This window comes from Limanda limanda, chromosome 8, assembly GCF_963576545.1.
Source record: "Limanda limanda chromosome 8, fLimLim1.1, whole genome shotgun sequence".
Classification (NCBI taxonomy): Eukaryota; Metazoa; Chordata; class Actinopteri; order Pleuronectiformes; family Pleuronectidae; genus Limanda; species Limanda limanda.
This window is the reverse complement of record NC_083643.1, coordinates 23772559-23785949: the sequence shown is the minus strand read 5'-3', so window position 1 is coordinate 23785949 and position 13391 is coordinate 23772559. Positions and strand designations below refer to the sequence as shown.

The 13391-nt window shown below is 39.6% G+C and overlaps 1 protein-coding gene across 1 annotated transcript in view; it reads right to left on the bottom strand.

Moving 5' to 3' along the window:
* peak1 (pseudopodium-enriched atypical kinase 1) overlaps nucleotides 1–13391 on the bottom strand; it is a 94160-nt gene that overhangs the window by 66136 nt on the left and 14633 nt on the right. Inside the window, exon 2 of the mRNA XM_061076818.1 lies at nucleotides 8994–9100. The gene's annotated coding sequence lies outside the window, so the exon portion shown is untranslated. The remainder of the gene's footprint in view (nucleotides 1–8993; nucleotides 9101–13391) is intronic.

Below are 13391 nucleotides of genomic sequence, written 5' to 3'. Positions count from 1 at the left end.
TATGATCCAAAAACACATTTTCACATTCCACCATGGGGGTTGACTGACCCTTTGAGACAATCACAGCATATTGCCTTCACCCTCAATATCCCTCGTTACCAGCCCCTTGGTTAGTTGGAGTACATGCATACTGATTGCACCAATTTGGAGTGCTCATCATCAATAACCGAGCATGTGTGTGGAGTGAAGGCCGGGGAATGGACTCTCATAGATTGAGGGGTACCCAATGCTATACACTAGAGATGAAAGATTAGCTCAGAGGCTCCCTTTTCAAACTCATCAATAATGCATGCAGTATGGATGTTTTTCTTCTCTGCTTAATAACTGACTGGTTTGCGGATGGATTTTCCCTGAAGGAAAAATGATTGCGTGTTTGTGTGTATGGCGTCCAATATCTTTGGATCCCAGTGTTTATGTATCATGTGTAAGGATTTTCTTTTTTTGTATCTTTCAGTTTCATTTAGTCAAGAATAATATTACATAAGTTGAACCAAGGAATTTCTGAAATGCCTGATATGAAAGCCAGAAATCAGTTTTGAAATGATCAACAACTATGTGGAAGTAAGAAGGAAAATAATATTTTCCTACAACATCAATGAGTTTTCGATGTGTATGTGAGCTTAGAACTGACATTTATATGTCAAGTAATAGGTTAAGATAAACATGACTGATGCTTAGTCTTGACAAATGTCAGAAGTCGGGAATAGAGGAAGGCATTCACCCTAACCTTCAACTTTTAGAGAACTGGCATGTAAACACAGCTGGAAAAACATGTTACAGAGGGTGGGATGAACAGGGTCTGGGTTGGGTGCAGAGGAAACCCAACATGCCAAGATGGCTACGGAGCAAAGAAGTCTCAACCCTCCTGACATTAGCCTGAACCAGTATTTTCATTCAGTTAGTATACTGACTAATGCCAATAAAATCGATGGAAACTTTTGAAGCATGTGGAAAAAAACTGTAAAAATCTTTCCATCCTCAATTTGCATCATGCACTTTTCAAAGTGTTTCTTGTGTTACTTTAGTTACGCTGGTCTGAACCAGTATTTTTATATAGTACAGGCTTTATAAGGGCATGACAGAGGGACGAGCTGCAGTCTGTGGAGACAGGATGCAGTTTTTACGTCCTTTATGATAATCCCTGTGACTTATCTTCTTGGCAGCATTGTGTGCATGATACAATTGACACATTTTTACAAAGCCTCTAGCCCCTGAAAACCTCTTGTTCAGTAAAACAGGATTATGAAAATCATTTGGATAGCTGTTGGTTGTCAACAAACCTAATGTGCTGTATTATGTGTTAAAAGCAGCTAAATCAGTTGCAGGCAATGTTCTGTTGCTTCCTTACCTAGCCTGGCACATCAGCTCTAAAGGCCAATTTATGCCTCTCAGTTTTTTCTATTACGGACAGATAAGACCGCCCTATCCGTCGTGAAACGCCCTCTCCGAGTGCTTCGGACAGCTTTTCGTACACGTCTGATTTTTCTAACTATCCGTCTTCATGTTGGAGACCCGACGGACCGCTCTTGGCTGTGATTGGTCCGCGAACTACATCATTTCCGTATGACGTCATTTCCGTATTTCGGAACCTCAAACTTCCTGTTTACTTGTAGCAACAAACACAAACACAACTATGATTCTACGATTAATGTGACGTGTGTGTTAAGCCAGCGGAGTTTTCCGGCTGACGGTGGCTCGTTAGAGCACTGAGGGCATGTGTGCACGGTCACATACGGTTATAACGAGCTTTCAAAACGGCGCTAGCAGGCTAGGCTAGCCACCATGCTAACTGCGGTGGTAACAGTGCAAGAACCCGCCGTCACGACTTTAATTCCACTTCTATCATGACACTGTTTCTATAATACCGTCAGGTTAGAAGCAAACACTGGATAGTAGTTGTTAGTGCCGGAAGTCCCTGCTGACTGTGTGTGGAAGCTGGGGGGGAGCTAGCTCCGGGTAGCTTCTAGCTACATGTAGCCTCAAGCAGATTCAAGCTGTGGAATCAGCAACACAGTTCGGAAACAAGACCGGGGAACCGCTGTGCTAAGAAACGATTACATCAGCATCTTGACACGCTGGGTGTCACTTTATTTAGTTCTGTTAGTTGCCATGGTTCAGTGTGTGGGACGCAGGCTAACATGTAAACAGAGACACGTGGACTTCTTCTTTCCAAATGGGGTAGGCTTCTCTGAGCTCGTCTTCCGTTGTGCCACCTATGGGTTTGGCGATGAATTTTTTCCAACGGACTGTGTCGGAGAAGTAAAAATCAAAAAGACTCTTTGCCCCCTGCTGAGACCTCTCCGAGAAACGGACACGTAGTAGTATATAAGAGCCTTAATACTACGTGAAACCCATTTATTAGTTTACATATCCATGCCTGTGCAGACACAAGGCATGATAAATTAAGACTCTGTCGATCTATCTATTCGTTAGCTTTCAAAATAGTTAGAAGAAACACTTTGAAAAGTGCATGATGCAAACTGTGGATGGAAAGACTGTTACAGTTATTTTCCATCATGTGCTTCAACATTTCTCTTCACTTTCATCGGCAGTCTTTCTAAACATTGTCTCTGAGGGTCCCAGCTAAGAGGGAGAATTTTGCTTGTAATTACACAGATTAAAAACTGCAGGAGGAGTGAGGCTACACTTTTTAACAGCTGCAAACAAGCTCAAGAAGACGTCAAGTTTGTGATTTCACAAGTGCAATACTGTTAAGGCTGTTGAAATACATTTTCATGTCATAAGAATTTAAGCCGTTTAAAACCACAACAAAGGGGTTAATGTTAGTAAAAAAATGTATATAGTTTCTCTTGCAGCCTTTAAAATTAAGTTTCAAATAAATTAATTAGATTTTCCTCCATTAGACAAAGTTCAGTAGACTCAATAAGCAGATTGTTTATGTTGCAGGGTATGACTGTGCTGTGACTGCAAAAACAGAGCAGTAACTACACTGTGGACATATCAGATATTGTCCTATTTGACGGTAAGGTCAGAAGCATTACTCAGTTGAAAAAAAGTCTAACATCCTTTAGAAATGTTCCATTTTAATTTAATGATCAACTCCAATGCATGAAATCTAATTTCTTATTCAATTTCATTTCAAAGCACAAACCACACAGGGGGGCGCAGATGCTGAACAGCTGAATCTCCGCCTGTTTGAAGATCCGGGAGAGACAAGGTTGATTAAACAGTGAAACAATAGGTGGTCAGACTAAAGGGCATGGAGCAGATCAAGTTGAAAGTCTTTGAGCAGACTCATGGCCAATAAATCTGACATGAAGATTACATGGCAACATGTGGAGTAACCGGATCTATTTTCATAACTCAGGGAGTTCCGCCGCTACGATATTCATGAGTGCTGCTGACTTAAGGTTGTCAGACACTATAAAATATTGAATCTGTGAATTTCAATCAAGCTAATGTCCTTATGTTATTGTATGACTGCAATTAAACCGAAATTGTAAAGAGTATCTACAAATGAGAAATTGCCCATGAACACCACAGAGTCAAAAGTCACCCTCCTTTACATAACCCCCCCCAGAAAAAGAAAAGAAAACTGACAATATCCAGCAACTAAATTGTGGCTCTGAGCCAAATCTCTGGCTTTGCTAGTTGTTGGCTGTGATTAATCATCCTTCACTTTAGTTAATTTAATATAAGTAACCTTATTGCTGGAAACATAATTACAGGTTAATGCCAAATTCCTTCCTTAGGCACAAGGGAAAAAAAAGACATACTCTTTCAAAAATAATTGTAAGGCAATTGCTGGATTTATTCAATAACCGCTAAAATGTATATATGTCAATGTGACATCGAGCAACATATCACTGACCTCCACATTCTTCTCTTATGAATGTCGCTGGTTTGTTCCCACCAGTGCCAATGATTAAAGATTTCCAGATAATATCAATAATTGGCTTATTACTCAGAGCATCTTACGCAGTAAATCGACTCCAGCTTCTGATCCCACATTATAGAGACCAGAGAGAATTACCAGGCCTCTTATGGGTTAGGCTGCACGTGGGAAAGTACCTTAAATGACGCTCTTGCGGTCACAGAGCAATACATTGGAGACAACTTGGTGGCATTATGGAGGAGCAGTATGCACACAGCTCTCTGTGACCCACAGATCAAGAGCTGGTTAAACCTAATATCTGATTATTAAATAATACAGAGGCCACAGGAAATCTAACGCTGGTTTGAGATGAAACAAGTCATAAATTCATTATAGGAATAAACTGGAGCACATAATCTAGAAACCAGATTGCACAAGTAAGTAGAGCATCAATGACAACGACAGCATTCGATACTTCCTCTGAATAGCCTGTATAAGCTAAGTTAAGCCTTACGCACAATAAATATCAACATTCCTCATTGATGAATGGGAGGGTGCTCATGACTCGTCCATATCTCGGCAGCCTTGACTAAGGACTCTGTGAGAACCATGAGGAATGATGACCTCTTCTCATGCAATGGCACATTCCCGCCTATCTAAGTTGAAACAGGCCTGGGATAACTTTAGCAGGCAGCAAGGAGGGGACTGGGGTCACAGTCTGGTGGAATTTAAGGGAGACTGCCACCCACCTTCTGAAACCTTTATGAATAGGCTGCCTAAATCCACAGAGAATGCTACTGGAACTAAAAGGTTCAGAAGTCAACTTGACGTCATTTTACCACTTGACCCTTGATCCACCAGCAGATAATGGCAAAAGAATAAAAAAATAAATAAAAATAAAAAACTGTTTATTAAAGGGTATGTAAAACAAATGTGTCACTCCATTAAGACACACCTGTAAATAACTGTCACTTTGAATGCGATACCAGTATCAACTTTTATTTCCATCATGTGGCATTTTATACTCAAACTATAGCTAATATTAATTAAAATAGTCGTATACCACAATGTATGGCTTTCCCATTCCAATTAATTAAAATGAAATGCTTAAAAAGTGTGAGTAGGTGAAAGCTTATAAAGGATTGTTGCCAGACTGCAGTCAAATGTATGACTATTTTAAAAAGTTGTAATAAAGTTTGTGGCTTTAGTTTGGAGTAATCTCTTATTACTCCAAGGTTTGCTCTGGCTAATGTTAAAGAAATGAAGCAGAGGGTTGACCCCCACATCATTTCATATTGATGTTTCTGACTCCTGTGACTCCCTCAGTGAAATTCACTTTCCCTCTCTGAGGTGCTCTGATGGGAACTCCAACAGCTGCTGGTTTCCACAGTCCACTTAGTGAGGCCTTCAGGGAAAGGCCAGGAGGGATAGAAAGAGAGAGAGAGACAGAGAGAACAGGAGTATAATGAAAATATGTTCCAGACATCCACTCCCTTTATTGATCTACATTGACCTTGGCTTCGTTGACATGAGGGGCTTCAAGGACAGAGCACTATCCAAGCTCTATCTTTTTTCCCACTTTGACAATAAATTTCCTGGAAGTGCATACTATCTATGGCTTAATTGATTACAACCTTATCAGTGGGGTCCTAATGGGAAAACTTTACATTGTTTACGATCGTAACGAGAGAGCGAGGGCACTTTCAGTGAGCATTGTTGAAGTGGTAACTATAGAGGCAAAAAGCTCAGGACACATCCTAATCCATTTATTGAGGACAATCGTAGCAGGGAAATGCATCAATCAATATTTAGAGTGACTGAGAGAGCTTCCATGCATCAACAGCGTGTAATCTTGATAGATCTATACATACAGTCAATATACACTGACTGTCAGAGAGCTCAGAAACTGCACAGTGTATAAAACACTGCACTTGGCTTCTGTAGCAAAACCACAGGCATCTAAACATGAAGAGAAAAAGGACAGTATAATTACACATTACCAGATTTAATCTGAAGACAAAACTGATAAACTACCGCTCATATCTGCTGATACTGAAGATATAGTTATGCAGTCTGTAGATAAAGGTAACACAACAGATAAAGCACCTTATCTTAAGAGAGTTAAGCTCATGAGCTAGCTTTATTTTACTGATAAATTATGTTTCAAACTATAGAAATATAAATGCAATACTTTTCTTTTGGCTACTATTTTCATAAGTTGAAATAAGATATATTTTTCTAAGCATAGAAAGGGTTTATTTCCGATGGTGCAACGGACAAAAATGCTGTTAAATCAAGGCAGTTGTAATCTTTGCTTCTCAAAAGCAGGTGAAGGTGAAAGCCATCGTTATTGAAGGAGATGAATAATTAGAGAAGTCACCCACATGTATGGGAGCACTTTGCTATATATACACTATACTGATGATGGAAGACGCTTGGTGGAATCTAAAAACCAGGCTCTGAGATCCATTGTACATATTTAATTCTCTCAAATTCTTTTCACAAATGTGTTTAAATCTTTTTTTGTGACCACTTCTCCCCAAGTCAAGTTAATCCATACACCTGACAGGTGTGACATCTCTAGGTGCTGATGTACACAGCATAACTGCCAAGGTGTGCTTTGGACTGGTCACAATGCGAGGCCACTCCGAGATGTCAAATGTTTGTCAAACATCTCAATGCCAGGAAGAGAGCAGTCTGCATGCCAATTACAGGAATGTCAACCAGAGCAATGTTTGCACAGGTGAATGTCCACCATTCAACCATCAATAATTTAAGAAGGTGTTTCCAAGAGTTTGGCAGCACTCAAACCCACCGGCCATGTGTCACCACATCCAGTAATTCAGACTACGGACTATGATGTAGCTCAATAGTCTGTACATATGCTCTCGATGACATTTTTTTGGATGAGTTTGGCACTTGCGTCCTTCATTGAATGCTGAATGTACTGTCAAGTTTCAGATTTGCAGTATGATGTCTAATTTAAAATATCTTCCATGTTGCGCTTACATTTCAGTGCATTTTAAGGCCAGACATCAATATTTAAATTAACATTGGACCTGTGGAAGGTCTGCCGGCACACACTGTCAATTAAGCTGTTCCAAGAATTAAAACATAACTTAAAAGACATTAAAAAATAATCTACTTGGATTCCTCAATGTGCAACAACATCTTCATTATAATTTCCTGACATTATGGCTACTATAATAAAGCTCTGACTTTACAACTGCTGCTATCATATATTCACGGATACTTTTCCCAGACACCACCACCCACCATCTCCCAGCTCACTAATTAAGTTCCCCAGAGGAAACCAAGGAGAGATGTGGATTCCAACCCTCTTGAGCACATTAATGACGGCACTATCAGTGAATCAGCATTTAGAAGATAATGATGTCAAAAACAAGCCCCTCAAATCAACTCCCCCCCTAAAGATCCTCTTGATCCTCCATGATAGCACAGGGCTTATCAGTGGGAGTCTGTTAACAGAGAAGTGTGTGTGTTTGCTGGCCTGGACTCAAAAACCAAAGCGCTTGCAGGTCCAATTATGCCCCAGCCTTTTCAAAGACAATTTAAAGACGAATGTGGGATTTTGCTAATAAGAACTGGGGATCATTAAAGATGCACTTGCCCCCCGAAAGTTGGATCAGGATACTTTCATACCCTACACTTTTGCATGTTGACACAGTGGAATGCTTTAGTTATTAATTATTTGGTTTTAAATACTTATTGACAAATTATTAAATGGCATCTATCACTGATTAGTTCCGATTAGTAAACTTTCTGAAAATCAATGCAAAAGTTTTTGTATAGCTCTCCCATGTACACCAGCATTTTCATATTTGGGTTATCGTAGTTTAGACAATTCCTAATAGAATGCAAATTCTATTGCTTAAACTACACTGAATACATGGATATAAGTGTGAACTGTCTTATGGTAAAAAAAACTGTATGTTTGCAAGGCATAACAGACCAAACTGAGCAAATATCAGGGGAGGAGGAAAAAGGAATGGGAAATATGTTCTTTGAATTTAACTTAATAGTGAAGCAGTAGCAGCCAAGCTGGCATCAAATGCAGATGGATTTATAGAGACAACACAGCAGTGCCAGTCATCAAAGCAGAAGCAGTAATAACCATCTAAACAGAACAAAAACAAGACATGTCCAGAAATAGCTGCTCCGCTTTGTAGGCGACGTGACTCTAGGATTTTGAAATAACTTTGAATAACATGAAGTCAGAAAGGATGAAATCATTTTCCTGAGGGAGAAAATTAGTCTATAATAAAGAAATACTCCATATCAACTGAATCATTTGAACTTGGTTTGAAAGAAACTCCGAGAGAGTAATATCATGTTTTCACCGTGCAGTATTACCCTCAAAATGCAATGTTTTATCATTGTAGAATATGCAAGAAAAATGTACAAAGACATGCTCTTGCATTCTCCCTCGAGAGTTCTGAGCTGTGGAGATTTTGTTTAGACTGTGTTCTGGAAAGACCTACGCTAAGTTAAAGACACGCCCATAGGAGCTGTGTTAACAGGGTGAGGTTGCTGAGCAGTTTGGCAGAAGCACAAAGGTAATGGTTGCAGAGAGAGAGATTTATAGAGAGGCAGGCACAAAGAATAGACAAACCGACAATCTGAAAACACACAATATGGCCTTCCAGTCTCGCTGTGCAAGGATAACTAACCCTTTGGATGATAGAATAAGTCTTCTCCAAATATTATGTCGAGTCACAGCAATCAGAATGAACAAGTCCGAACCAGTCTCCCAGTAAAAGCCAGACTGAAGATGATGATATTTCTATCAAAATTGTATTTTTCTTTGCCTTGTTCAAGTAATGTTGAAGGTGTCACTGTAGATTTCTGTTGTTACATTCCCATGTGGTGCTGCCAAGTATATCTCTAGTCTCAATGGGCTTTATAGGCCCACAACAGCAAAACTTCACAACCAGCCACAGCTCTTAAATAAGAAGAAAGAAAAACAAAAAAAGTTCTGTAAACAAGTCTTTTTCAGTTATTTTGTAGCGTAGCTCCGGGAGACATTGGGAGTTTTTAGTTTATTGTACAAAGAGACTGCATAACGCTAGAGGATGAAACATCTAAATATGATTAGTTTTGGAGCGAGAATAACAAGAAACTTTTGGGCTGAGCTTACCTGCCAGGCTGTGTGCCTTGCTGTCTTGAGTGTCACAGGTCTGAAGGAACCAGAACACGCTGATTCAGACAAAGCCACAGGGCATCCTCCGACTGCAGCCAGCTGTCCTGCAAACAAGGGAAGCGGGAGATGTCAGCTCCTACTTCTGAGTAGTCACAGTTACAGAAAGGGGGTACAACCAAGAGTCATACAGAACAATTTCTAGTAATTATAATTCACTAACGTTTTAAATAAATCCTAAAAAACTGAGCATAAAGTACTGATATCTCCACAATCTTTGAGACAATATTAAGTTTTAAAAACTGACAATGTCGATCAATTATTTATACCTCCTCATGCGCCTGCACAACGCATAAGCATTATATTGATATATTGATCTTTTGTTATATTGCTATTGACAAAAATACAATTGCAATGATAATCGGTATCCAGCCCTAATGAAAAGCAGAGCGTTGAAATCGGCAGATTGCATGGCCAGAGATTGCTTACATAACACAAAGGACTGCGGCGTGGAAAGGCACGGTTACCAATGGTTGGGGTGAAAGTAGTCAGTTATTTTTATAAATAAGTAAAACTGGAGTCTGTACCAGTTTGCTTCTTCCTGGGTTGGTCAGCAGATTATATTTGATTCACAACTAGTTTGCATCTTCACCATTAGCATTAGCAACTAAGGGAAAGAAGGAGAAAACACTCTCCTGATTCAACAGGATATTATGCTAATATTCTGAAATATTTAACAAAAGGTTGAAGCTAAAAGAGATTTTTTTGTGCAGCAACCCTCTACAAGGCATTAGGCTGAGAATGAGATGACAAAAACACTACTCATGTAATAGAATCACAAATATTCACATAATCCTGCCAAAAACCCGACTGTGCGTTAATAATACCAACAGACTAACGAACCATTCCAAAAACATTCTCCACAACACTGTCACATCCCAATTCTCCTGATAAGCATGAGTCATCAGAAATTAGACATGAACCACTCCCCTGGCCTAAATTCATTCCTGCAGGAAGCGCATTCGCACACTGTAGTCTGCTCAGACAAAAACCCAGCTATATAAGGAATTGTTAGAGCAGAGCACAACTAGTGGCTCTCAACTATATGAGCCGAGGGTTTAGATGAGGATTCTGATTACACTGAAGGCCGGTTTTATTTTATTGTTTAAAGGGTGTCCACTTTCTGGACATGCCTTTAATGTACAGTATAATCCAACACCAGTGGGAAGAGGCAGGGGGAGGTGAACAGGGTCTGTTTGTGTGATTAAAGAATTAAAACAAATAAATAAATCATTACTATTAAATAAAGAAATATGTATAGAGTAGAGCCAAGCTAATTCTCCCCTGGGATTCACTTCAATGCTGGTTTTAGCCATGACTTCCTATGACTCTAATTGACAGTGCACTACAGTATTTCTTCACAGGCAGATAGCTTAACAGCTTTATGTATCCCTTAATGGCAGTCAAGCATTGGTAATCAGGACAGATAGAGAGCTGAGAACGTCAGGCTGCTACTGTGATGCAAACTGTTTTATTGCATCCCGACAGCAGCGATGCAGTTTGCGCCCACTCGCGGAGCTCGGTCTGTGTTATAATGCCTCCACAAGCTGCTGATAGGAAGCAACAATGGACAGATTTAATGCACAAGTTAGTTCCAAAGGAAGTGAGATACAGAGGTTGAGATTTAAAATTGTACAACTTAAGCTTCAGACAATTTAAATGCACTCAAGCTCAAACAAAGGGTGCTTTTACATTTAACCTTTTGGATTGAGACTTTTGGATTATTAAATAATGGGTGCTGGACTAATGGACCAACATGTTGTCCAACCAGTAGAGTAGGTCCTGGTCTGGGAACCAGAATTTAGTTTGTTTGCAGTGTGAACATTTTTTGGGGATAGCTCTGACTTTCGAACCAGTTGTAGAAAGTTGACAGTATATAAAAATAGATTGAATTGAGGCGGACGTGGCTCTCAGGATTTCTTATTGTCTTAATCTCTGATATGTTTGAACGCTGAGGACAATAATTTGGCTGGTAGTAATATCATAAAAATTATTACAGTCATAACCAAATTAACAAAGTATTATTTTTTCTACATTCAAATAGAAAGAGTGCTTTTTCTTTAAACTTTATTCAAAAATGTTAATGAAAACAATGGCCAAATTGACAACAGCTCTAACAGGCTCTTACTTTTATCTGAAATTCCTGATTCTGAAAATACAATTGCCACTTAGAGAATATTATTATCGGGACAAGATACTCTTTTTCTGTGAATTTTTGTTTTATTTGTATGGTAAAACAAGACATGACTTTACTTTCACAAAATGTGTTTTCAAACTCCCAATTAGAATGATAGGAAAGATACAGTGTGGTGCTGAACATTTACAAAACGCTCTGGTGTCTGCAAGAAGCCATGTGCTTAGATTGATTGTGTGTGCAGACTAAGTGGGCTGGCAGGCCACAGGAGGGGCAGCAGACTGTTTGCAATGGTCCGTGGAGCATGTCTTCAGGCCAAGACCCTATTTCCAAGACGACGACAACAACCGAAAGTTCACCATGACCTTTACAACGGCCTGGAAAGTTGGACATTCCAGACAAAAAAGGAAAATGTTTTTGAGATGCTTGGGCTGCAAGGGTAGGATATGTGATGCTCTAGTTCACATCCAACTTCTACATACTTCCAAATACATTCGGTGCTGTGATTGTGAGTCAAACAAGTAGACTGCATCTGAAAAAATTGCAAAAAGACAATCAACAATAGACACAGTTGTCTACTCCAACTTCACCAAACATACACCAGCCATGCCAGCTCTACACGAAAGGGATTACGTCATGACCCAAGCATCTCCAGGAATTTTCAGCCAGGGTACTCTGACTAGTGACTGAGTGGATATAATATTCACAAAGAATATGTATGCTAGCCAAACGATTAGACAAATGACTGGAATAGAGAGCTCTGCAGTAGTACATTAACCATGATGTCATCATTGTACATCTTGGAGCCAGGGCAAGAAAAGCATTTTATGCTGATCCAAGAGCCAAGAACTTGCATCACATTCAGATGGCAATAGAGTCTATATTTAAATATGATTCTGCAGAGGGTCAGAAAAGGAGACTGACGTCTCTAGGAAACAAGTTACTTAACAAGCCCCTCTTTGTATTTTGTCTTTACAAGGCATGTTCCTCTTTCACAAGTATTAATTCATCAACTTCATCCACGTTCCTTTAACTCTTCAACTTTCTCTTCCCGTCTCTCCATATGGCTGTCCCAAAGTTCAGCTCCCACGGTGGACAGCTGGCTCTACATCAGACATATCTGAGGACAAAAGGGAAACTCCAGACTGTCGTGGCGAGTGCAGCCACCCGTGGCAATGCTCAGCGGTATTCCGGTTGTTTATGGTTGGCACTAATTACAGAATGACAGAATAACCAAGGTCAAGAATCTCCAGTTGGTGCAAAGAAAACACAAAGCTGGTTTAGACAGAGGTAGACAGACTGAACATAAAAACTGTATCCACTCGTAGCAAGCCAGATAGAAGTGATCTCAACAGGGTGACTTGAAGACATCGCTCAGGATCAAGCTCAAACTCCTTGGGGAAGCCTGTCTGCTTGTGCAGAGGCACAATGTGGCAGTCTATTGCTAACCCCGAAGCATGCCTCAGTATGTACATATAGAATAAGGCAGTTTTGATCATTAAGATGATCTCCTTCCAAGATCAAAGTCTTACTTTACAATTACTAAAAAGGCAGTAAAATACTTTAAAAGAGCTTCATAATCAATTTGTTTTGGAAGGAAGCTTTCACTTGATAATTTTATGAGCTGATCAGGCTTCCTCCCTGGGAAACAAAAACAGCTATCATAACATCGAAATCTCAATGATTTAACTAATTTAATCTGTGCAACAACACCAGTGTGTAACAGAAAAGTTTTACTGATTAGAGTTTCTATTTGCTGTTCACTTTAAGGCCTAACAGAGAATGACATCACCCAACACAAAAAACTGGAAATCTGAGAAACACATCTGGCATTTTATAGATGTCAGATGTAAACAAACAAGATATTTACCGAACATGTCTGGTGTCATTTCATTATAGATTGAAATTGAAATAGTAGCTTATGGACAGCTCACTATGGAAAGCACATTAAATTCCCTACTGTCTGTTTCCTACACGTATTTGTCCAACTATCCAGTCACACTTCACTGTCAACGAAAAAATTGTAGTACAAACTTGAAAGAGAACTGCAGCTTCTGATTTTGCAACTGCAACTGAGGGTGTTTCTATAGCCCACAAAGATTTGACTGACAAGGTAATGGCAAACTACCCATCAGAGGTCTCCATGTACTGTATGTGAACTTTAGATAAAGCACACTCAAGCGTGTTAGAGGACAAAGCAAATG